This window comes from Stegostoma tigrinum, chromosome 12, assembly GCF_030684315.1.
Source record: "Stegostoma tigrinum isolate sSteTig4 chromosome 12, sSteTig4.hap1, whole genome shotgun sequence".
In the NCBI taxonomy this organism is placed as follows: domain Eukaryota; kingdom Metazoa; phylum Chordata; class Chondrichthyes; order Orectolobiformes; family Stegostomatidae; genus Stegostoma; species Stegostoma tigrinum.
The window spans coordinates 21,788,323-21,814,696 of record NC_081365.1 but is presented as its reverse complement, the minus strand read 5'-3'; the positions used below and the strand labels follow the sequence as shown (position 1 = coordinate 21,814,696).

Sequence of the window (26,374 nt, the reverse complement as noted above, 5' to 3'; positions counted from 1 at the left end):
TAATAGTGATGTGTTTCTAGAGTTTCAAGGCTTGAAGCAATCGGGAAACATTGATCCAATGTTTGTGCTGACCTGAATTAAATCTGAGAACTGACACATGTACCCAAAATGTGTCACTCACAGAAAACAAGTATTCACTTTAATAAATGACCACATTGTCAAAAATTGAAGTATTTAAATAGAATTTTGAAAATCGTACTCTAGGTCAGAGGAATGCAATGCACATGAACTTGTTTGTAATGATACATAATTCATCGCAGTTTTCTTTCAATAAATGAAGTTTATTTTCTGACTTTTCAACACAGTCATTAAGATATTGCATCAAGGCACAAGTTTGGAGTGGCCTGGAAGAGTATCCATTTGTACCTGGAGGGGGGCAAATACAATATTATTTCTAACTTACTCCAGCAGAAAGCACTCTGCCTGATCAAGACCTCGTCTCATACTTGTATCTACATCCCCTTCATGACTGTGTCTGTTGTCACTTGCTGCAGGGGGTACTTTAGGAACTTGCCAAGGATTCTTTGACAGTACCACCTAAATCTGCAAACTCTGCCACCTAGAAGAACAAGGACAACAGCACATAGATTATCAACTTCACCTCAAAGGTGTACGTAATCCAGATTTGAAGACAAAATAGTTATAATTGTGAATTTGCTATTTGTGGAATTCTAAAGGTGAAAATGCCTGTTCCCGTTCCTCTTCTGTAGAGTGTTTAGAACAACAATAACTGTCAGGCTTAGCTTGGCACTACCCCTCTCACTCTTGTCTCAATATTACAGGGTTGAAGTATTATCCTTGGGATTTAAATGCATAATCTAGGCTGGCACTTCAGACTGGCATCAGTGTGGTATTAAGGGACTTTGTACCTAGAGCTGCTTGTCAGAGGACATTCATCACATTGCCAGGACATTGCAGTGGGAGTTCCCAAGCCATATGTCTTGAGTTGCTTCACAGTATCATAGAATTTTACATAATAGACAAAAATATTCAGCCCATCATCTCTTAACCAGTTGCCAAAAGAGCTACCAGCTAGTTCCATTCCCCCACCCTATCTCCAGAGCACTCTAAATTCAACACTTTCAACTATATATGCAGTTCTCTTTTGAAACCTCGTATGGAATCTGCCTCCACTGCTGTCCCAGGCAATGCATTACAAATCTTAACAAATTGATTAAAGAAGTTTCTCCTCATCTCACTCCTAGCTTTCTTGCTAACAATCTTGAAATAGTGAACTTAGTTAGATTAGATTACCTACAGTGTGGAAACAGGCCCTTCGGCCCAACAAGTCCACACCACCCCTTGAAGCATCCTACCCAGAGCCATAACCCATACACCCCTGAACACTACGGGTAATTTGCATAGCCAGTTCACCTAACCTGCACATCTTTGGACTGTGGGAGGAAACCGGACCACCCGGAGGAAATCCACGCAGACACGGGAAGAATGTGCAAACTTCACACAGATAGTTGCCCAAGATTGGAATCGAACCCAGGCCCCTGGCGCTCTGAGGCTGCAGTGCTAACCAGTGACCACCGTGCTGACCGTACTGAAATACCAATTCGTGGAAACAGAATATCCCTCTCTATCTTGTGAAAATTGTTCATAAGTTTGTACAAATCAAAAGTCACTCTTAATCCTGTCTGCTGCATGAAGAATAAGCCCAATTTTTCTAATCATTTATTGTATCTAAAATCCCTCACTCCTGGTATCATTCGAGGAAATTCTCCTCTACACTGTCTCCAGGGCTTTAATATCTTTCTTTTAAGTAATGTGCCCAGAACTGAACACAATCCTCAAAATAACGAAGTGTGGGGCTGGATGAACACAGCTTGCCAAGCAGCATCTTAGGGGCACAAAAGCTGACATTTTGGGCCTAGACCCTTCATCAGAAAAGGGGGATGGGGCGAGGATTCTGAAAGAAATAGGGATAGAGGGGGAGGCGGACTGAAGATAGATAGAGGAGAAGATAGGTGCAGAGGAGAGTATGGGTGGGGAGGTAGGGAGGGGATTGGTCAGCCCTGGGAGGTCGGACAGGTCAAGTGGGTGGGATGAGTTTAGTAGGTAGGAAATGGATGTACGGCTTGAGGTGGAAGGAAGGGATAGGTGCGAGGGAGAACAGGTTCCCTCCCATTCCTTCGACAACATGTCCATTCTGGGCCTCTTGCAGTGCCACAATGATGCCACCCGTAGGTTGCAGAAACAGCAACTCCTATTCCGCTTGGGAACTCTGCAGCCCAATGGTATCAGTGTGGATTTCACCAGCTTCAAAATCTCCCCTCCCCCTACTGCATTCCAAAACCAGCCCAGCTCGTCCCCGCCTGCCTAACCTCTTCTTCCTCTCACCTATCCCCTCCTCCCACCTCAAGCGCACCTCCATTTCTTGCCTACTAAACACATCCCGCCCCCTTGACCTGTCCGTCCTACCCGGACTGACCTATCCCCTCCCTACCTCCCCGCCCATATTCTTCTCTGCACCTATCTTCTCCTCTATCTATCTTCAGTCTGCCTCCCCCTCTCTCCCTATTTATTTCAGAATCCTTTCCCCATCCCCCTTTTCTGATGAAGGGTCTCGGCCCGAAACGCCAGCTTTTGTGCTCCTAAGATGCTGCTTGGCCTGCTGTGTTCATCCAGCCCCACACTTCGTTATCTTGGAGTCTCCAGCATCTGCAGTTCCCATTATCTTTGATTACAACCCTCAAAATGTAGTCTGACCAATGATTTGTATAGGTCTAGCATCACTACTTTGCTTTCATACTGTATACCTCTATTTATTATCCCAAGGATCCTGTAAGACATCTTACCAACTATTTCACCTTACCCTGGCCATCTTCAGAATTAGGGCACGTCTCTGCCCTTTTTGGCAAATTTGTCAGTGCCTCTCTGAAGTCACTCAGCACCATCCTCACAGTTCATCATTCTCCCTAGTTTAGTATAATCTTCAATTTAGAGATTTTGCCCTTAGCATCCATCTGCAAATTATTTATATAAATCAAAATGCAAGAGCTCCAACATTGAATCCTGGGGAACACCACTTTCTACTCTTCTCCATTTCTGAGAAATGCCTACCTATACCAACCCTCTGCATCTTTTTTTTTTAGCCAACATTATATGCATGCTGCCAAGGTCCCATCAATCCCAAACATTACTAATTTGCTAATCCATCTACTACGTAGCACCTTTCTTCCATCTTTAGGTCAGAAGTGGCATTTGTACTTCCTTAGACAATCCGTGTCAGATGCAGCAATCCCTGGACAAAATTCAGAGTTGGTCTGATAAATAAGGTGAAATATTCACGTGACAGAAGTGCCAGGCAGTGACCATCTCCAGTGAGAGAGAATGGAATCGTCTTTTTAACATTCAATGAATGAACGTTGCTGAACCTCTCAACAGCAACTTTTTTGGTTCTGAAACCATTGACTGGAAACTTAACCAGACCAGCCACATAAACAATGTTGCTACAACAGCAGATCAAGGCTGGGAATTTTGCAATGAGTAACTTGCTCGACTCCAAAGCCTGTCCGCCGTGGGCAAGGCATAAATCAGGAGTGTGATATAATACTCTCCACTCGTCTGGAGGGTGCAACTCCAGCGATACATTCCAGACCTATGACTTGTACTGTCTCAGAACAAGGGCAGCAGACCCATCATTCTCAAGTTTCCATCCAAGTCACATGCTGTCCTGACTTCAAAATATATCATTGTTTCTTCACCATTGTTAGTTTAAAATCCCTGGAACACACTCCTGAAGAGCATTGTCAGTACATCTATATCACACGAAATGCATTGGCTCATTAACAGGGCTCACCAGCACTTCTCAAGAGCAGTTGGTGCTGTGCAATAAATACTGTCTGTGCCAGTGACACTCCTCCAGCGTAATTTTAAAAATGCAGAACTGAAGGAGTTCCACATTATTCTGATCTGCTGTCCCTCAGATGGGATGACAAACCAATGATTCCCACATGCCATCTCAGGTCCTTTTGAACATTCCTGTAATATTGAAGTGGACTGGGAGAATTCTCTCCAGTGCCCTGCCTGATTACTTATCCTCCACTAAAATTACTTAACCAGATTATCTGGTCATTGTATCATTGCTGTTTGTGGGAGTTTTCTGTGCCCAAATTGATTGTTATATTTCCTATGTTATGGAATCGTGGAATTAATATGGTACAGAAGGTGGCCATTTGCTTGTTGTGTCTGCATCGGCTCTTGGAGCATTTTAATTTAGTACCAATCTGCTGTCTTTTTCCAATAACACGTTACAATGGTGACTTCTCCTTAGAAATATCTGCTAACGTGGTATACTGTATCAGCTGTTCCAGATGTGGCCACCTCTACATTGGGGAAACCACACGGAGGCTTTGGAGCCGCTTTGCGCAACACATACGCTCGGTTCGTACCAAACAACTGCACCTCCCAGTTGCGAACCATTTCAACTCCCCCCTCCCACTCCTTTGATGACATGCCCATCCTGGGCCTCCTGCAGTGCCACAGCGATGCCATCTGAAGGTTGCAGGAACAGCATCTCATATTCCACTTGGGAACCCTGCAGCCCGATTTGGTATCAATGTGACTTCACAAGCTTCAAAATGTCCCTGCCCCGGACTGCATCCCAAAACCAGCCCAGCTCGTCCCCGCCTCCTGAACATGTCCTCCCCGCTATCCACTCGTCCCACCTCTAGCCCCACCCCCATCTCCTACCTACTAGCCTCATCTCGCCTCATTGGTCTGTCCGTCCTCCCCTGGACCGACCTATCTCCTGCCTAACTCCCCACCTACACTCACCTTTACTGGCTCCAACCTCACTACCTTGATCTGCCTGTCTCTTTTCACCTAGCTTCACCTTTATCCATCTTCTATCCACCTCCCCCTTTCTCCCTATTTATTTCAGAATCCCCTTCACCTCCCCCATTTCTGAAAAAGGGTCCCGACCTGAAACGTCAAGCTTTCCTGTTCCTCTGACACTGTTTGGCCTGCTGTGCACACCCAGCTCTACACCTTGTCTTAGTTCACCAGACCTTCAGGTTTCAACTGAGCTGAAGGAAAGGAAATCTGAAGTTTTGCTTCGGATTTGTTTTAGTTGTTAAAACTTATTGCAGGCAAGAAAACCTTGATGTTGCGCTTTCCTGCTTCATTGCTCAAGAACATTGACTCCAGTAAAATTTTATTCATGTCTGTTTAGGTGGAAAATATCGTACAGTTTAATGAGACTGGAAGTTTTTTATTTTGAGTCAGTAACTTTTAGGATTTAATGAACTTATTTGGTGACACCAGCCTATCTAGGCAGGGCGGGAGGATTTGGTTGTTGAGTACAAATTGTTCGAAGTTTCCACTGCTTGCTGAGCAGCTGTTTGTAGCTGTCATTCTTAGCCTTCAGTGAAGTGCTGCCTTGAGTAGATAATGGTCTTTCCATCGACTGATTCCAGAGGTTATTCAGTGACGTGGCCAAAGTGGTAATGGGCTTCTGCCACTGAAATACACTGTTTTATTTTCTCTTCAATGGGAAGGGTTGGGTTTCTCGTGTGTGCTTAAGCATTTCCGGATTTAGAATTCCTTCATGCCTGAAGGCCTAATGCTATTTTTGGGAGCACAAGACCTTGAAAGGTATTAGTATGCTTTGGCAACATTTTCTGAAGACCTGTTAGAGAGGATTTAAGCTGATGGATCTTCCAAATTGGTAATTAATTGTAGAAGGGAAGAAAGGTGTCTTTTTATGTACAAATTTAAGAGGTTTTGATTTATGAGGAGAGATTAACCAGTGTTAAAAAGGGCAACAACACACTGCAGCAGTATAGAACTACACCAAGAGGAGAAGGAATACCTCTTCCAAGTGTTCAAGGATAATGGATATCCAAAGAACTGGGTCAGCAGATGTGTACACAGGAACAGAATCAGAAAGATTCTACACGCCCAGACACACTCATCACACTACCCTACATCAGGAACACGTCAGCAGTCACCACAAGACTTCTCTGACCGCTGGGCATCAGAGTGGCACACAAACCCACATCAACCCTACGACAAGTGCTCACCCAAACTAAAGACCCAATCCCCGCCATGGACAGGACCAATGTCATCTACAAGATCCCCTGCAGAGACTGTGAGAAACACTACATTGGACAAACAGGAAGGAAACAAACAACAAGAGGACATGAACACCAAGTGGCTACAAAAAGACATGACAAATACTCACTCATCTCAATCCACATGGACAAGGAGAACCATGACTTCAACTGGGACAACACCAAGATCCTGGGACAGGCTAGGCAGAGACATGCGTAAGAATTCCTGGAAGCATGGCACTCCACGAAGCAGGCTATTGATAAACACATTGAACTTGACCCCATATACATTCCACTGCAGAGGAAACCCGGAAGTGAGGTGATCCATCACAACGGACCCCAGAGTTTAAAAACCTGGCAGGAAAACACACCGATGCTTCATCAGAGGCTCCACTGAGCATGTTACCCAACACAGTAATGAAATGTCTGCGGAACAACAAACGTCTCGGCGAGCCAGCCAACCTCAACACCCACAACCCAAGCTCGAGACCTACTCTAAAACAATAGATATGATGGGAAACAGAGCAGCTGTTACCACTGGCAAATGAAACTATTACTATGAAGCAAAACCTCAAAATAATGGGGACCAGATTTAGGACTGTAGAATTAAGGAGGGACCTCTTCACCCAGAGGGTTGAGAGTCTGTGGAATTCTGTGCCCAGTGAAGCAGTTGAGGCTAAATAAAAACTTAAAGAACTGCAGATGCCGTAAATTGGGAACAAAAACAGAGGTTGCTGGAAAAGCTCATCAGGTTTGGCAGCATCTATAAAGAAAAAAAATCCATTAACATTTTGAGTTCAGTGACCCTTCCTCAGAACAGTTCTGTTTTTGAAGTGGTTGAAGCTACCTTGTTGAATGTGTCTTTAAGGCAGAGATAGATTTTTGAACAGTGAAGGAATTAAGGGTTATGGTGAGCACCCGGGCAAGTGGAGCCTAATCCGTGAAAAGACCAGCCGTGATCTTATTGAATGGCGGAGCAGGCTCGCAGGGCCAGGTGCCCTACTCCTGCTGGCTATTTCGTATGTTCTTATGTTCTGCTATTGAGATTTGCATGTTTTGCACAGTTTTTGGCTATGCAAATGTTTCTTTCCCTTATTGCTTCTCTCCAGCCTCCGCACTCCCATCACAATGTCCCATGTTCCCCATATGACTTCAAGGCCGCTGCAAAATGTGGCAGATTAGGTAGCAGTATTATCTGCCTTTAAACCATATAATACATTGAAATTAACTGTCCAGCTATCCATTTCAGAGCTGCTGATGATCTGCTCAATCTACTGGAGACTATAAACGTTTCTTTCACATTTCCTGCCACTTTCTGAGCCTTCACGGTTACTGTATTGGGTGGACACCATAAATGCCAGTATTTCTCAAGCACCATGCTCAAGTGGTTATAAATTATGCCCAAGTATAGATGGGAAGCATCTGATGTTATCCTGTTAATAACAAACAGTTAATGTCCTTTCCCTATCGTGTTTTTGTCAGGTACACTAATAAAAGTTTCAATGAATTAACAGAGCTTGTTTATAATTCAAAAATCACACCTCTATTCTCTGCCTTTGTATTTTTTTGTGGGGGTATGAGCATTTCTGGCAAGACCAATGTTTATTGTTCATGCTTAATTTCCGTTGAAGAGCTTAATGTAGCTGCAGATTGAACACTTAACGCCACGTTATAGCCAATTGTTCTCTGTAAAGCATTTCATGGGACCATTACATTTTCCTGTTACCTGAGAAGGTATGGAATTACTTCTGTACAACGTTACATAGGCAAGTGAAGATATTTACTTATGGGTAAGTGCAGGAAAATTGGCAAGGTACTAATGGTGTAAGTTGAAAACAAAAGATTATTTCCAGCACCTCTGATTTATGCCTCCATAACAGAGACTACATAGAAACAAACATTCTTGGTCTTTCCTCCTGTTCCCACTTTCCTGTTAGCTACCTAGAAACCACTTGATGAATTATGGTCTTTCATTGTTCCTTGGGTTGGTAGGTGATAGGCCAGTTGAAGACTAAAGATAATTTTGAACCTATCTCTCAAGAAACAATCTTTTGTGCTCCTGACTGACATCTGCTCTCTCGGCCTCGAGTGACCACAGGCAGCTTCATTCAGTGGGTTAGTGCTGCATAGGGTTTTATATTCCAAGTTGTTGAGGTTGTTGTGGAAATGTTTTAATTTATACACCAATCGTATTGTAAAAATAATTTGTAACTGTTGGAAGAAGACTGTAGGTTTCCACCATGAGTCAATATTCCTCAGTCTAAAGACAATTTAAATGTCAAGTTTTTTTCATGTAAATGACTTATTTTTAGTTTTGATTCCTCCCCGTTTTATATAGGTAAAGGTGAAGTTGCTGTAAGGTTGTTCTGAGGCCTGTTGCTGGTTTCACCTGTGGTCACCACACCTCTGGTGAGGCGTGAGTTTGAGAAGATGGGACCTTCCTCGTAACCTGTGCCGACACGGGAAATGAATCTCTGTTGTTGGCATCACTCTGCTTCGCAAACTAGCTGTCCAGCCACCTGAGCTAACCAAACCACACCTCACACCCCACCCACACATCCCCCACCCCAGCAACCAAATATGTAACCTAATGTCGCAATATTTCAGAAATAACTTGTGTTTTGTGAGGAGTTGCATAAATGCATGTGTTATTGTCTTGTAATTTGAGAGTAATTACATAACTTGGATGCACAGTTTCAAAATAAGGAGGATTCCATTTAATTTGGAGAATCCAATAACGTGTTTAATAGCTACTGTAGATTGCACACAAAGGCACATACAGCAGAGGTAACAGTCCAATGATTACAGCAAGCTCCCCGTACAACAAGTACAACTGCATTTTTGCAATTGAGGAGGGTCGGGGGCGTGGGGGGTGAGTTTCTTCTGAGTGTTATTTTATCTGTCTGGAATTATTTTTCCCAGTGAGCAGTGGGAGACTGGGTCGTTGAATATATTCCAGCCTGAGTTGGAACAATTTTTGACTGACAGACAAGGGGGAGTGGAGAGTTTAGGGGTGCAGCCAGGGAAACTGGAGCTAAGGCCACAATTTTATTAGCCGTGATCTTCCTGAATGATGGGACAAATGAGAGAGACCAAACAGCCAACTCCTGCTTCTGGCTTTTCTGTTCTCTGCTCGCTGTACAAATGAATGAGAACAGTAAATCCAGCCGTTATCTTGTTGAAGATCCAATTTCATGGAACTTGGCAGTGGTTCCAGGTGACAGTTTTATGGGCTGTGGATGTCATTGGCAAGGCCACCATGGAGGACGTTTCCAGGTTGCCCTTGAAAAGGTAAAAACTGTCTCTTCCATAATGTGTGTAAATGATTTATTTTTCAATAGGCACTTACTTTCACCTCACAGGATGGTGCAGGAAAGCCACTTTGGAAGACAAGATATTTAACGCAATTCTTTTTAACCCTAATTGCAACTAGCTGCCTAAGGAGTTATATGTTCATTAAAGTTGCAAAAGAAGACTACTAAGCTACTTGGGTAAGACTGGAAAACTGCTCAGGGGCATAAACATGTAATTTAGCCTGGAATTTCCTGTGGAAGCTCAAGGTGGAAATTAGACCCATTACCACACCCGTGCTGTCTGGCAGGGGGTTTGATCATCTCATTAGGATATGCACAAATATAAAACAGGGTGTTAAATCAGAGCAAACTCTTGGCTCCAAACCTTCACCATACATTCATTCTTAAAGTATGAACATTAAACTTTTAACTTGTTTAGCCATCATTTTAGGCATAAGATGTTAGGAATTTGCCAGTTGAAATTTTTTTAAGCCTTGTGCGTGTGGAAAACTATTTATAATTTGAAGCAAGCACACTTTTGAATACAGTTCTAGGGCTAGTGGTGTACAGTTCTCACCTGGGATTCAGCTAATGGCTGCCATCTAATTTTTCAAGTTGAAATGAGTGTGGTGCTTTCTGTCTATAAAGAACAGGGTCCTTTTTATAAAAATGTATAGCTACCAGTAAATGTGTGTACCACGCAAGGAGCCTGATCTGACTATCCTAACTGGTTAACAGTATAATTCTTAGTGCAGTCTGGATTGTCCAGCAAGTGGTGTTTTGTTGCTGAATCTCATTGAATGTTGCTGTTTTAAGTTCTAAGTGTGAGCCTGCTGGATAAAATCAGTAAATTACTTGTGTATGGCTGAAGGAATTTGCTGTTTGATATGATAAATTAGTCTTTGGGGTGTATGGCCTACATGATAGGCATCACATCTCTACTACATAGCATTCTTCTGTCAGGCAGTGCATATTTTGTTAATCTTGCAAAATGTCCTGATGTGTGCAAGACATAAAGCTTTGACAAAATGTATATTTTCTTTTTAACACATGCCATCTTTAAGTAGGCAGCTTAGTTGACTGACTTGAAGCAGCAACAATTTAGGTTTTCCATCCGATAAGTAGGTTGTTTTAACTACCCTACCTGCATTCTGACAATTGGGTTGCGTTAAATTCATCTCCACTTTTTCTGTTAATAGAAAAATGAAGCCTCTCGACTTTCACATTAGGCACGACAAAAACGTATTTGTAGAATACCCAAAGTACACATTTTCCTAATGGTCAGATTTACACTTGTGTGGTGGAAGTCCCTTTAGAGCTAAGATTGTAACATTAGCATTTTGATATAAAATTATTAAAATCGAACTACAAAATATGTAACTGGTGCAAAATGATGTAGAGTGTTTGTACATGTCCCATCATAATTCACTTGTAGTGTAGACTCATATCCTGCAATTGAATTTTCTTAAATTATATCTTATCCTGACTTGATTGCTAGTCGTGGAGAACAAAAGTAAATATTTGAAGGAGTATTTACTCCTGTAGAAGTTTTTGCTTAGACAGTGTTCTTAAATTAACCAATTCTGAAGGAGCAAATGTCATTATTTACCAACTGCTGCAATCTTTGGCTCTGGAAATTTTACCTGCAATGTATATTTTCAAAAGCAATAATAAGCAAGGGTACTTTTTGTTTTTGGTTGAATCCAGTTGTGGGGTTTTATTCTGTGATTCATATATTAATAACCAGGTTATAACAAGGTTTCTCTCCACTTCCCCTTTGCTGAAATTACATTTATTCAAAGAAATAGCTGGGTCAGAATCTTGGAAAACTCTCCCTGGCAGTGTTGTGGAGATACGCTGGACCAAGATGACTCCTCACGATCTTCTTGAGGACAGCTAGGGAAAGACAATAAATTCTAGCTTAGCCAGTGATGCCCAAATCTCCTCTGAGTAGAACAAAAATGCAGACGGATTGCACTTAAGGCTGATGATTTTTATTACCATCATAATTAGTATCAAAGAGTTCACGTTATTTGTTAAATCCTTTCTTTTCCATGATTATATAGGCTTATTCATCCAGTTCCACCTGCCATGTTGTTGATAATACTAGTCTACACAGCAATGCATCTATTGGAAGGGTAATGGAAAAGAAGCGAACTTTAAACGTTACATGAGACTTGCAGTTCTTGTGCATTTGCTCTCCTGCTGACATGACATCAGGCCAATATGAACCTTCTTACAAGTGTGTAATCCATACCTTGCAGATGCTCCTCCTTCTCAGAAGTCCCTCCAGTGTATCAATCTATTTAATGTGGGATGCCCAGGACTGCAGACACTTCTCCAAATATAGCTTCCCAAATGAGCTATTTTAAGACTTCGTGTAAACTGTGTTGATTTGCTGCGAAATGCCCTTGAGAGACATCTAAGAATTTAAGCAGGCTTGTTGATTTTAGAGAGTTAGTTGCAAATACAGGAAAAAAATTGGCATTTTTGTTCTTTTTACCCCATCCCACCCCATTCCTCCTGGATTGATTGTTTTAATGAAGGCCATGCTTGTTTAAGGAGACAACTCCTCTTTGCATTTTCATTCTGTCATTCGTGGATTCACATTCAACAGACCTACTTTTGGTAGAGCTAACGTAGTGTACATGTCAGGCAGTGTTCCCTGTTGTGAGAATACTTGTTCATTATAAAATGTGTTTCCTAGCCCTCGGGACATCCCTTCAAAGTTATCAGCCAGAGTGGAAAGGCCATCTGGGTAGTCTTCAACACTAATGACCTCCTTAGAGCTTAGTGTTTTCAACAAACGTGCAAGAGTAAATTCTGTGAAAAGGAAGTGATTGTGTTAAGTAGCAACTTTCATGACATTGATGTCCCAGAACAATTTACAGGCAAAGATATTTTTGCAAGTGTACTCACTGTCTTGTAATGGAAGAAAGCATTGCATCCAGATTGGATGTACTATGGCCCAGAAACCATTTTGGGATGACGGTAGGATAATCTGTCTTAGTGAAGCAGGTTGTTGTGTAGGATACTGGGGAAAGCATCTCATCCAAAAAAGATTTCACCTTTCACAATGCTTCAGTCCCTCAGTAATCCAATGAAATGTCAGGCTCACTAGTGTAATCCTGCTGGATTAAATGCCCTCCCCTCTGGCAAGGTTTGTGGCAAGGATTAAATTCAATCAAGTGGGAGAGAGGTGGGTTGTGATATTGCCACCTTCTGTCATTGTCCTGACTAAGATGGTGACAGTGCTGTCTTTCCATTCACTGTGCATATGTGACATCCACAAAGCAACCCTTTGGCATGCTTGCTTGTGGACTCCCAGAAGTGGGGATCTATCATTATTAAGCCCCTAGAATGTAACGAAGAGACTAAACCTTGGGAAGGAAGGGCTTGCTAACGGCCATCATTTCCTCAATGCTCCTTATTGTAAGTTTCTGGTTAGCACTCAGTAATTTGCTGATTTTTTTTTTAAAGTGTTGAAATCAAACCCAGATCACTGGTTCTGGCACAGGACCTACTTTGGGAAGGTGAAATGAAGAAGGCAGTAGACAGGTGTTTCAGGGCAAAAGAATCTGTGTTTATTTAAATATAAAAAGCTAAGTATGATACAAGAAATAAAGGTAACTGTGACAAACAGTGAAATTTAACACAGATTAAATACTATTAGAACCTAAACAGCAGTTGTAATTGTGTATGTCATCACCTGCCTTCCCCTCCCTGCTGGCTAGGTCAGAAACTCTGGGGTTTTGGAGTTTCAGCTCACCACTGAGGTAACACAGTTTTAAAGCGGTGAGGTTCTCACTGTCGGTTCTCTTGGTTCGGAACAGACCTGTGTCTGGAAGCTCTTTGTGATGATACCTGTGGTTTGCCTTCCTGATTCAGTCTCTCTGTTTGGCCTTTGTGGTTCATAGTTCTGAAGGTGCTTGTTAGACCATAAGACATAGGAGTGGAAGTAAGGCTGTTTGGCCCATTGAGTCCACTCTGCCATTTAATCACGGCTGATGGGCATTTCAACTGCACTTACCCACACTCTCTCCCTGTAGCCCTTAATTCCTTGCAAGATCATTCCTTGTTGATGCTGGAAGCCTGTGGGGAAGCTCATTGTTGGAAAGGCTCTCTTTCCCTCCTGGTCAGATCAGGGCTAGCAATTGTACAGACTGTGTGCCCCATTATCTCCCCTCAAACCTGTATGATTTGTATTTTCTGGTGTTTCCTTCAGATGTTGATTGGTTTCCTGATAATTGTGTCTGTGTGTGTGTGTGTGAATGGATTTGGATTGAAGTTGATTGTTTGGTATCTGTGTAAACTGCACTGGGTAGCCCAAGGTGTAACAGTTAGTTCCAGTCTAGATGTCAGGTTTGGTGATTTTGTTCCCTCAGAATGGAGGTATGAATTGGACTTTCCAAGCTGAACAGTAGTCTCAGACTGAAATAATTCTGGCTCTGTGTAATTGTGTTTGTTACAGCCTGAGCTCAGCATTTTGTCCACTGTTCTGGATATTAGAAAAGTCCAGATTCTTGCCCAGTATTTCAGATGATGGAGATTTTTCCTGAGCCCTCCATTACAATTGAACTGACTCAGTCATGACATATGAAATCTCCACCCTTCACTCAGCTGTGCCTGGATCCATGCTGATGGATCCCCATGTGCCATTGAATGGGTAGACTGCCAGCAACAGCTCCAAGCAGGCTGGATTTTTTTGCACCACATTCTACACGGCCATACACGCACAACCTCTACCCCAGGTCAAATGACAAACAGAACACTGGGAAAACCCAGCAGTTTTGGCATTGCCTGTGGAAAGAGGAACTGAGTGAACACTTTGAGTCCAATGACGTGTCTGCAAAGCACAAAAAAGATGGAACAGTTGTGGGTTTTGTGCTGCTATAAGTGGAGAGGGGCAAGTGGAACTGAAGGGACAGGTCAGGGTACAGGAAGAGCAAAGGTATCATAGATTAATATTCTGCCTTTTTTCCTACGCAGTGAAGTTGAGCATAGAACCTGAGCTACTGACAGAATAAAAATACCCGCAAGTGCTCAAAATCAGAAATAAAAACAAATTGCTGTGAGAAAACTCAGCAGGTCTGACCGCATCTGTGGAAAGAAAGCAGAGTTAAAGTTTCGGGTCCAGTCACCCCTCTTCAAGATAAACATGAGCTTTGACTTAAAGCAAACAATGAAAAGCAAGATGGAAATACTGAAGGTGGGGGCAGATGGAGGGGCAGGGAATATTGTTAGTAATGTGCCCAAGTATTACTTTTGGTGCTTTTTCTCCAGCTTGCTTTTGACTTCATTAGAGCACTGTGGAAGGCCTAAAGCAGAAAGGTGAACATTGGAGCAGGATTGTGCATTGAAACAGCAAGCACCAAGGAGATTGGAGCCATGCTTGCTCACCCCATGTAGACCTTCTGATTCAACATTGAATGCACTAACTTAAAATCATAAAACATATCCTCCATTTTCATTCCAACTGTTTTAACTTCCAGTATTTAAATCCTCTTGAATCCCACCATCCATAATGTTTTGGCTCTTGACATGTTTCAAAACCCTTTGATATCAGGCTGTGTATAGGAAATTTCTTTTTCTCTTCCTAAGTGTTCTTTCACAGTAGATTTCTTTTGTCTTTTTAAAAGAAATATACTTTATTTTTACTGTCCCCTTCACCTTCCACCTATTATTAATAAAATGTCTGTCTTAATTTTTATGTTGCTCAACCGTTGAGATTTTCACCAATTTCAAAGGACAACATGAGTTTAGATGAACATTTTATAGAATAAGCTAATTTCTTTTAATAAATAGGCATGCTACTAAATGGTAAGAGCTTTGAATCAAATGTTAGGAAGCATTGCTGTTCTATTGTTGTTTGGGTTCCTGAAATTTCTCTTATTCATTCTTGTTTTTGGTTGATATGGGACACCTGAGAACCATACCAGCATATGCTCAGCTACGCGTGAAAAGGTAAGGCATGGCCTCAATAAAAGAGACTTCATTGGTTCAAAATTTAACTCCTAAGTTCCTTCTCCTTCTCATCAGTCACTGGATTCAAACCTGATGCAATTTTTCCATTTTCTCAGTTATGCATGACTATCAATGGACTCTATCTGAACACCTTACATTGTCATATGTTGCCAGTCTTTCCATAAATCACCCAGATGCTTTTTGTGTGAAGTATTAATTTTTAAAATGGCACACAGTTGACAAATGTAGTTTGATCCATAGAATCCCTACAGTGTGGAAGCAGCCCATTTAGCCCATTGAGTCCACACCGACCCTTTGAAGAGCATCCCATCCAGATGCATGCCCTACCCTATCTCTGCATTTTCCACCCTAGACACTGGTAATTTAGCTGAGCCAGTCAACCAAACCTGTACACTTTTACATTGTGGGAGGAAATGAGTACCTGGCAGAAACCCACATATACAGACACAGGGAGAGTGTGTGCAAACTCCACACAGACAGCCACCCAAGGGTGGAATCGAACCCGGGTCCCTGGTGCTGTAGGCAACAGTGTTAACAAATGAGCCACCGTGCCCTTTAAATATGTTGATTCTTAATTGATAGTAATCTGTGGAATGTATCCCTTTTTATGCAATTTTTCTGCCACTGTTTTTTTCAGCACCTATCATTTTCAATATGTGGATTTAGTATGGTTAATGTCACCTCTTTCAGAGATGCAACTGAGGCAAGGAGTGGAAAATACAAGGTTTTAAGTTGGCTGCTAGCCAAATATTAACAGACTAGTCTTTGTACAATCTGTATCAGACTACCTGTGCATTGACAGAACTAAAGTTCAGTAATATAACTTATGCTTAAGGGCTCATGATATGTTTAGTTATTTATTACTCTTCCTTCTTTACCTACCTCTCCCTCGCTTACCACCAACATAACAGCCTCCCAAAGAGCAGTTAATTACCTGTCAGTTACCCACTTCTCTTTACAGTAACTTTGACAACTGACCACTTTTTTTGCAAATATTTAGATTAAATTAGATTCCAGCGAGTTTTGAGAAGATTTGTAGCTCAGGTTGAGGTTCTGGATGTGAATTTCCTCGCTGAGCTGGAAGGTTAGTTTTCAGACGTTTCGTCACCATTCTAGGTAACATCATCAGTGAGCCTCCAACGAAGTGCTGGTGTTATGTCCCGCTTTCTATTTATCTGTTTAGGTTGGGTAACTGACAGATAATCTGTTTACCTAGACAGATAAATAGAAAGCGGGACGTAACACCAGCACTTCGTTGGAGGCTCACTGATGATGTTACCTAGAATGGTGACGAAACGTCTAAAAACTAACCTTGCAGCACAGCGAGCAAACTCCCATCCAGATTAGATTCCCTACAGTGTGGAAACAGGCCCTTTGGCCCAGCAAGTCCACACGGCCCCTTGAAGCATCCCACCCAGACCCATCCCCCTATAACCCACACACCCCTGAACACTTGGGCAATTTAGCATGGCCAATCCACCTAGCCTGCACATCTTTGGACTGTGGGAGGAAACCGGAGCACCCGGAGGAAACCCACGCAGACACTGGGAGAATGTGCAATTTAGCTGTGAAACGTAGTTGTACGGATTGCCCATGAAAGTTGGGCAGAAATTTGATTCTTCCCTCTGCAATTACTAACGTACTGAATTCCAATGTAATTCCAATAAAGCAATTATAATTTTCATTTTGAGAGGGGAAATTGGACCATAAAAGCAACTGTCATCTCCTCATACCAATTTTTATCTCAGCCTTATACATGATTTCAGCTTTTGTTAATGATACAGACACAGTTGTTGCACTTTTAACTTTACAACCACTGTTTTGGATGCATGGGGATTGCGATATGTTAAAATATGTATTCAATAGGTTGCAAATCTTGTTTCTAAATTGGTATTTCCTTCTTGCTTATGTATAGTGGTAAATTGGAATTGCCCACAGAGTGTTCCTAAGATGACGTACAGAGATGTTGACAATTCTGTGGAATTTAGAGAATGGAAACGGGCCATTCAGCCCACATATGCATGTCCACTGTTTATGCTCTACAAAAACCTGCTCCCATCTTCCTTTTTCTGTCTATATATGTTAGGCCTCATAGAAAAGTGATTTGTGCTTTCATAGACTGGCTGTAATATTGGGTTTGTTTCTATTTCCTCTGCAATATTTACTAAAGGAACTGGTTCCTCATTAGCTGTCCTTGTCCATCTGCTTTTATCATCATTTTTACCTCAGAAATGATCTCGCTTGTATTTGGCGTTATAACTTGTCTGAAACCTGAATATTTAGTACCTTCTTACATTACCCAGGCAGCAGCCCAAATCTTCCAACAGGTGGATGGTCGTTGCTGAAGTGTAAATTGGAGTTGCACACTGGCACCAAGTGCTAACTCTGTAGGAAGTGCCTGGGGATTGCAACATCTAATCAGCCGTTACCTTCTATCTGGAACTATCTGAGAAAGTCCCTACCTCTGAGTTGGAGTCAGAGTTTGGAATTCCAACGTATTTACCTCAGTAGTTGCTCAGGAAAGGTTTGCTTTCTAGAGGGAATAACACCATCTGTAATTCGGTGACTCTAAAACTGATACCCCCAATGATTTACACCAACCCCAGCACTGACTGTACAACAGATTTTCTCCCCCCCCCCCCCCCCCCCACCACTTCCAAAGGTAATAGACCAGAGTTGACCTGACATCCTCACCCCTCACTCACTTGCCGCCCTTGCCCCTCTACTGTTAACCTTCTACATTGTTGGCTAACCTTCCCCATTGCTTGTTAAAGGTGCCAAAGGAACTTTATAAACATCTGTTTATGATGACTGAAATTGATAAAAGGAGATGACTCTTGGATTCCAGCACTGAGGGAGACATCCAGGACAGGCTAGACTGGGCTAAGTGAGCAGTATTTAATAGGATTGCCATAATTTGAATATTGTCTGCCAACTATAAGAAGATCCGGGCCAAGAGATATTGTTTGGGTGCCTTTTATAGCTGTATTTACATTATGCCAACAATACCATATAGATTACAATTTATAATGTATTTGCATCTTGAGTCCATGTCCACAGCCAATTTGAGAAGGTGATGAGATTCATTTTGGAGTGAATTGAAGCCCAAAGACCAGATTTACATTACACTAATTTAGGAAAGGTTAGAAAAATGGTTTTCATTCGAAGATTATTAGAATATAGAGAATGTTGTCATGTGATACTGAAATTGAATTGATTGCTACATTTGGATGAAATTGGACCTGTGCAGAAAAGAAATAGAGGTGCAAGTTGATCAGTGTAAATCTCTGTGATGGACACTGCCATCACCTCCTGTGTCACCACTTTTTACGTTCTTTGTAATTGTATTTTCCTGTTTACTGTGTTGAATACCGTTTTACTGCATAGCTTACCAGCAATGTCAAGGCAATGATGTTATAGTATAAAAATACAATTTGTGACTGCTCCCTTTAATTCTGCCTTTCTGTCACAAGTGCCTATTTAGCATCTGTATTGATAGCACGATGCGTTCTCATATGTAGATAAAGAAAAATGAGTATTGTGCGTGAGTGTGTTTCATTTATTTTTATTTGTTCTTGGGACATGAGCATTGCTGGCAAGGTCAGCATTTATTGCCTGTCTTTAATTGCCATTGAGAATGTCTGCATGACACTGTTAATGCTGGATGAAATGATGGTGAAAATGTTGTTATAGATCTGAGCTAGCTATAAATGATTCATGCCGCAGCAGCATTGTGGGGTCAACGGTGTAAGTGTACCGTTTCGGAGTTGGCTACAGTCCTGAACTTGGACTTCAGTTATGCTGTATGCCTTGCTGTAACGCCATGATTGCCTAGCAGGAAAATGCCATGCATACTAAAACTGTTGACTAATTCTATGCCTTTGTACATTTCACATTCCGTTTACTGTATATCTCAATGTTCATGTGCACACCAACTGTGTTGGTTTTGCAACCAAGCATCCAGAGCGAAATGGCAAATGTATCCTGTGGAAATGAAGGTTGTGTAACTTTTTAAATGAATGACTCATGATTCCCAGTGACTTTGATTTGGTGTTTTAGTTGGTAGCACATTGTTTTTAAAAAGTAAAAAGTGATGTGACTTTTTTTTTCCTTTTTTATTGCCGTGTGTGATTGAGTTATTTCAGAATTCAGCTTGTAATGAGCTAAGTTTCCCAATGAATTAACAATGTTATGAAGTATACTTTCTATTCTTTGCCCACTCACAGTAACACATTTTAAATGCTGATTCATAACTGAGTATTCTAGAGACTCAGAGGTAGTAGGAACTGCTGATGCTGGAGTCTGAGATAACAAGGTGTGGAGCTGGATGAACACAGCAGGCCAAACAGCATCAGAGGAGCAGGAAAGCTGACGTTTGGGTCTGGACTCTTCTTCAGAAAATCTGAATCCAGACCCGAAACGTCAGCTTTCCTATTCTATAGAGACTGATGTGAGGACAAGGCCTTGCTCAACTCCAACAGTTCTAAGCAAAAAGCTTACTCCTGTCTTGTGTCTTGCCACTTTTTTTAAGAAAACCCAATATTTACACAGAATAAGAGACTGGAAAGACCCACTAAATGTTCCAGTCTGTTCCACACAGTTGTAAACACGTGTTCAGTACAGTACGAAGATAATAAAATGTGAGGCTGGATGAACACAGCAGGCCAAGCAGCATCTCAGGAGCTCAGTACAATACGCACGTTTTTTCCACCCTATCCGAAAGACTCCCAAGTTCCTAAGATAAGTAGAAGAGTCCTGTTTAAATTTTAATCTAATTAGTGAAAAGTAATATTGTAATTTCCTGTCTGACCAGCCCCAAGATGATTGGTTAACTAAAGTAACAAGCCATGATTACTGTTCTGCAGTTGACTAATACAAAGAGATCTTTTCGCTTGCCACAAATAGATCCAGTTCTCACTTGAAATAATTCGGCCAGTTGACAGCACCAAACGAGATTGCAACCTCTTCTTCAGGTCTGCTGCTTTGAGGGAAGAACTACATCCAAGCATCTGGCTTTGATCTGACCCTGGGTATCTTGAGGACTTGGGCCGTAATCCTTTACAATTTAGTTCAAACAGACCTGTGTATTCGGCTCAGTGTAATTGCCTCAGTATCTTTAAAACCTACAGTCAAATTTGAATTTTCCTAACATGGCAACAAGATAAAAATCACAATACAGCAAATCTGGTAACAACAAAGACACTGCAGTGAAAAAATGTAGAGATAAAAAAAATCTAGAAATCTCCTGTTACTACTATGACAATAGTTTTCTATGAGTTAAGATTCTAAATCAAAGCATAGTAAAATGGAATGGGAAGAAAATGACTAATTTTGTCGGTCTGTTCCCATCATGCCATTGTCTTCCGTCAACATATCTAAATTCTTTACTTGTAGCACATTTCGTTAGAAGTTCCTCTACTTTAAAGTTGGTGATAGGGCTGTAAGACACCTTAATAATTTTCTCTGATGAAGGGTCTAGGCCCGAAACGTCAGTTTTTGTGCTCCTGAGATGCTACTTGGCCTGCTGTGTTCATCCAGCTTCACACTTTGTTATCTTGGATTCTCCAGCATCTGCAGTTCCCATTATCACCTTAATAATTTCTTCTTGTTTTCAAATCCCTCTTGCCTGTCTGTTGATACATATTAAGTATTGCTAATGAGGACTTTAAAACTATTCTCCACAGTCATTCAAATCTTACTTCAAGTATTGTGGAAATACCTGTTTCTTTAAAATAGGTCGGGTGAAGTTCACTACGGGCACTAGTTTTATTTTGTTAATGAGTCATCCTGGAAATTGTGTGACTGATAGCTGCTTGCTTTTTGGTAGATAACAAAGTGTGGAGCTGGATGAACACAGCAGGCCACGCAGCATCTCAGGAGCACAAAAGCTGACGTTTCAGGCCTGGACCCTTTATCAGAAAGGCTCTCTGATGAAGGGTTTAGGCCCGAAACGTCAGCTTTTGTGCTCCTGAGATGCTGCTTGGCCTGCTGTGTTCATCCAGCTCCACACTTTGTTATCTTGGATTCTCCAGCATCTGCAGTTCCCATTATCTGTGCTTTTTGGTAGAACCCTGTTTTGACTGTTTTTGAACAGTGACTGACTTGATTCCCATTTTATCTGGTTTAGTTGGAGAGACCATAAGACATATGAGTGGAAGTAAGGCCATTCGGCCCATCGAGTCCACTCCGCTATTTAAATCATGGCTGATGGGCATTTCAACTCCACTTCCCTGCACTCTCCCTATAGCCCTTAATTCCTTGTGAGATCAAGAATTTATCAATCTCTGCCTTGAAGGCATTTAACGTCCTGGCCTCCACTGCACTCCGTGGCAATAAATTCCACAGGGCCACCACTCTCTGGCTGAAGAAATGTCTCCTCATTTCCGTTTCAAATTTACCCCCTCTAATTCTAAGGCTGTGCCCACGGGTCCTAATCTCCCTGTCTAATGCAAACAACTTCCCAGCGTCCACCCCTTCTAAGCCATACATTATCTTGTAAGTTTCTATTAGATCTCCCCTCAACCTTCTAAACTCTAATGAGTACAATCCCAGGATCCGTAGCCATTCATCGTACGTTAAACCTACCATTCCAGGGATCATCCGTGTGAATCTCCGCTAGACATGCTCCAGCGCCAGTATGTCCTTCCTGAGGTGTGGGGCCCAAAATTGGACACGGTATTCTAAATGGGGCCTAACCAGAGCTTTATAAAGACAGCCGCTGAAAAAAATGCTGAAACGGAGAAAAGCTTGCCATAAGCAATCTGTCCCCACTTTGAAATGAAAACTCTGTCATTGAGTTCAGGGTGAAATCTACTTATTCTTTTGAAAGAGTGATTGAAGCAAGCATCAGGATTGTATATTTTTCTGAGCAAGCTGATTGTAAGAAACCATAATACTAACAGCCACGTGCCGGTAGATTAGGGCAGAAGACTCCACAAAATGCTGTGTTTTAAGCTATAATAAAACAAAGAAATATGGATGCTGGAGATCTGAAACAAAAACAGAAATTGCCAGTGAAACTCAGCAGGCCTGGCAGTTATTTGTGAGGAGTCAGCAAAGTTAACATTTTGAGCCCAGTAACTCCTCAACAGAGCGCAGAACAGTTGCAATCTTTTTGAAAAAGGGAATAGGTCTATAAAAGCAACTGTGATCATGGGAACTGCAGATGCTGGAGAATCCAAGATAACAAAGTGTGGAGCTGGATGAACACAGCAGGCCAAGCAGCATCTCAGGAGCACAAAAGCTGACGTTTCGGGCCTAGACCCTTCATCAGAGGCTATAAAAGCAACTGTTGTCTTTTGATATAACTGCTTTTATAGAATTAACTGTAAATGCTCCTGATCCCAGCTTTGCACTTGATTTCAGCTTCTACTTGTTAATGGAACAGACTAACAAATTGCATTTTAACCCCTCAACAACTGTATTTCTTGAGTGGAAATGAACAGTCACTGCTCTGCTCCGATGAGTCCTCGGACTCAATGTTTAACTTGGGTTGTCTCCACATGGATGCTTCCAGAGTTGCTGAATTTTGCCAGAAATTTCTGTTGTTGTCTACCTTTTAAGCTTTTGCCTTCAAAAATAGCCAATGCAAAGTGTTATTTCAGAAAACCAACCTCTGAAAACAATTGTGTTTTCTCCTCTTCTCCTGTAGAGAAAATGATTGTTTTTGTGTTTTAGGGATATGGGGGGTGCGTAGTGCGGAAGTATTTATTTTGATAATGAGATTTTATAATTATGATTTAATAATTGTTATTATGAAGAAACCTGTTGATAGATTGTATTAAATTTAAAACCTGCTACACATGAGGTATTTGTTTGGTCATCTTGGTAATGTGGGAAGGTATTTTTGTTATGTACTGAGAATGACTGAAACAAAAGTGACGGTGCATTCCTGTAGCCTCTGTCATCCGCTCTGTACTCCCAGTCGTTCAATCTGCAAAAAGATTAATATTTTCGATGACAACCTGTTCAGATGTTATTACACACCTCCTTGGAGCAAGGTTGCTGTTGAACCTAGGTCTCCTGGCTCACAGATAGCAACATTACTACTTTGCCACAAGACCCTTGTTTCTGATGAAGGGTCTAGACCCGAAACGTCAGCTTTTGTGCTCCTAAGATGCTGCTTGGCCTGCTGTGTTCATCCAGCTTCACACTTTGTTATCTCTAGCCTTGTGATTACCTTTGCTGTGGTCCGTGTGAAGCTTCACTTGTGCTTGAAGTCCTTTCTAATCAACCTGTTTGGAGGTGCTCTTACATACTTGGGGAGCAGGTGGGACTTGTACCCTAGCTTCCTGGACCAGGGGTATGAACACCTATCACTGTATAACAAGAGCCCCTCCAATAAAGGAAGAGAGTTGTTTTAACCAACTTGTCTAGAAATGTTATGAAACATCTCTAGAACAGGTGGAACCTCAACCTGGTACTCCTGGCTCAGTGGTAGGGCAATGCCACAGTGACAAGAAACCTGTACAGAGATGTTTGCATTCATCTAGTTCTCGTCACTTGTGCATCCTCAAGTTTAATCGGTCTGTCATTAGTAGCCATGCCTGGGCCTTAACCTGCAGTTCAGTTAATGAATTCATTTAGTGTAATATTACGATGTTAGGACATTGTGATTCAGTCAAACTGATTTGATAAATTGTAGTTCACAAGTTTGCAGTAGGGTATAACCGAGGGGGCGGGGGTGGAAAAAGCATTCCAGACGCTGACAAAAATGTAAAATTTTAATTGTCTTTTTATCAATGAGAAAGGTAGCAGTGTACTTCATGCATATTGTCCCTGCAGTGAATACTTGTTTCAGATTACCTGTGCAGAAAGGAAAGCTTGTACTGATGAGACTGAAATTTGCCATTTATTACAATTAATTCTGTTTTATTTTGGAGCTCAGTGTTCCACAAGCAAAAATATACCCTGTTTTACTAGCGCATGCAGGTTGTATTTTGCTCAATACATTACTGAGAGGACGTTTTAGTAGAAAATAAAGTTTAATATTTGGATAACCATTATAGCCAAGTTAGTTTGAAAATGCTGGAAACTCTCGTCAGCTCAGGCAAAATCCGTGAAGAGATAAACCAAGTTAAATTTTTAAGGTGAATAGCCTTGTGACAGAACTAGTTTTTCTAGCTTTTTTTTTATATTTCCAGCTTCCGGCATCTTTAGGTGTCCGTAAGTAAATGCCAAAGCTGGTCCTTTAAACTACTTACCGAAATAGCCATTGGCACTGATGGAAGGATGCCCCAGACTTTCATAAAATCTTCACTTGAGCTTCCTGCTGTGCTGGCAGTGACCTAAGGGGACATATTGACTATTTTGAGATAGATTGGTTTTAAAAATAAAATCGACTTAATGGGCAAGGCCCTACTTATTTTATTTGGCTGTAATTATGTTCCTTCCTCATTTTCAGTCATCTCCTTCCTTGTTCGCACAAAGTAAATATGACACACATTTTCCAAATGTCTTGGTTTTTCACAAGAGGCATGCGGATATTTCTTGCATAATTCAGTAACTGGGATATTTAATTTCTCCTTAACCTTTTCCAAGTGACATTTTATTGATTTACTTCTTTAGTTGTCAAAAGGCAAGTTCTCGTGTTCATATTTGTGCTGTGTGTATCATGTTTCTGTTCCCCAGACTTTTATCCACAATTATTTCCTAAAGCCTAAGGCTGTATGTGACTAATTTTTAAATTGCTAAATTTATGTAGAATCTACAGTAGAGAAACTGGTCATTTGATCCAACACACAGGAAAAAGTAGGATCCTGCTTCTGTTGTTTCTTGATGGTCACAATGAGGGCAATAGATTATAGCCCAAGAGCTGCAGCAATCCAACAAGGCAACTTCCCCACTGCCTTGTCAAGAGCAGTTTGGAATGGGCAATAAATATTGACCTAGAGAGCAAAATTCATTCGCCATAAGTGAATAATTTATATACTTTATGTCTAATTTGCTATCTTGTTTTTAATTTGACCTTGGGCTACAAGGTAGGGGTCGCAATGGGGAGGCAATGGCCTAGTGGTATTATCGCTGGACTGTTAATCCAGAGACCCAGGTAACATGCTGGGAATTCCGGTTTGAATCTCGCCGTAGCACAGGGTGGGATTTGAATTCAATAAATATCTGGAATTAAGAAGCTAATGATGATCACGAATCTGATGCTAATTGTTGGAAAAACCCATCTACTGCACTAATGCCCTTTAGGGAAGGAAGCTGCCAACCTTACCTGGTCTGGCCTACATGTGACTCCAGACTCTCAGCAATGTGGTTGACTCTGGGCAATTAATAATGGACAATAAATGCTACACAGTCAGTGACACCCTCATCCCATGGACAAATAAAGGAAAAATCATTGGTTTTCGTTCACACAAAACTGACTTTGACTTCTACAGTAATTTGCCACCGTCCCATCCCACTGCATTCGAAAAGAGTTCAGTTTTGCTTGGCTCAAATATGATCTGAAGCTGGCTGTGTAGCTGTCAATCATCTATGATCACGCATTGCATTCAATAGATATCTGTTTTCTCACCGTTACATGTAATACAGGGGCACCTCTGAATGATTTTCAACCACTTGGATATTTCCCACTGTGTTCTATGAAATTTATAAATGGAATATGTTGCATGGCATTATTTTTATATTTTAATTTTCAAACAAGGTAATTAAATTCATGAGTTGTTGTGTGAAGTAGAAGGAAAGAAGATTTGGAGATTTAAGGGTGGGACTCATTAATTTTCTCACAGTTGTCTTCTAATATCTTCAAGTATATCGTGATAGGTGTCTTTAGAGGTGATGGCCCAGTGGTATCATCACTGGGCTGTTAACCCAGAGACTCTGACAACATTCTGGCGACCTGGGTTCAAATCCTGCTACGGCAGATGGTGGAATTTGAATTCAATTAAATATATCTGGAATTAAGAATTTAATAATGAGAAGAATCCAATGCTGGAAAAACCCATCTGGTTTTGTGACTCCAGACCCCAGTAATTTTGATTCTGAACTGCCCTGTGGGCGACTAGGGATGGGCAATAAATGGTGCCT

General features: G+C 41.5%; 1 protein-coding gene across 1 annotated transcript in view; it reads left to right on the top strand.

The window, feature by feature from the left end:
• LOC125457304 (calcipressin-1-like) overlaps positions 1–26,374 on the top strand; it is an 82,895-nt gene that overhangs the window by 42,598 nt on the left and 13,923 nt on the right. The gene's annotated exons all lie outside the window — the stretch shown is intronic.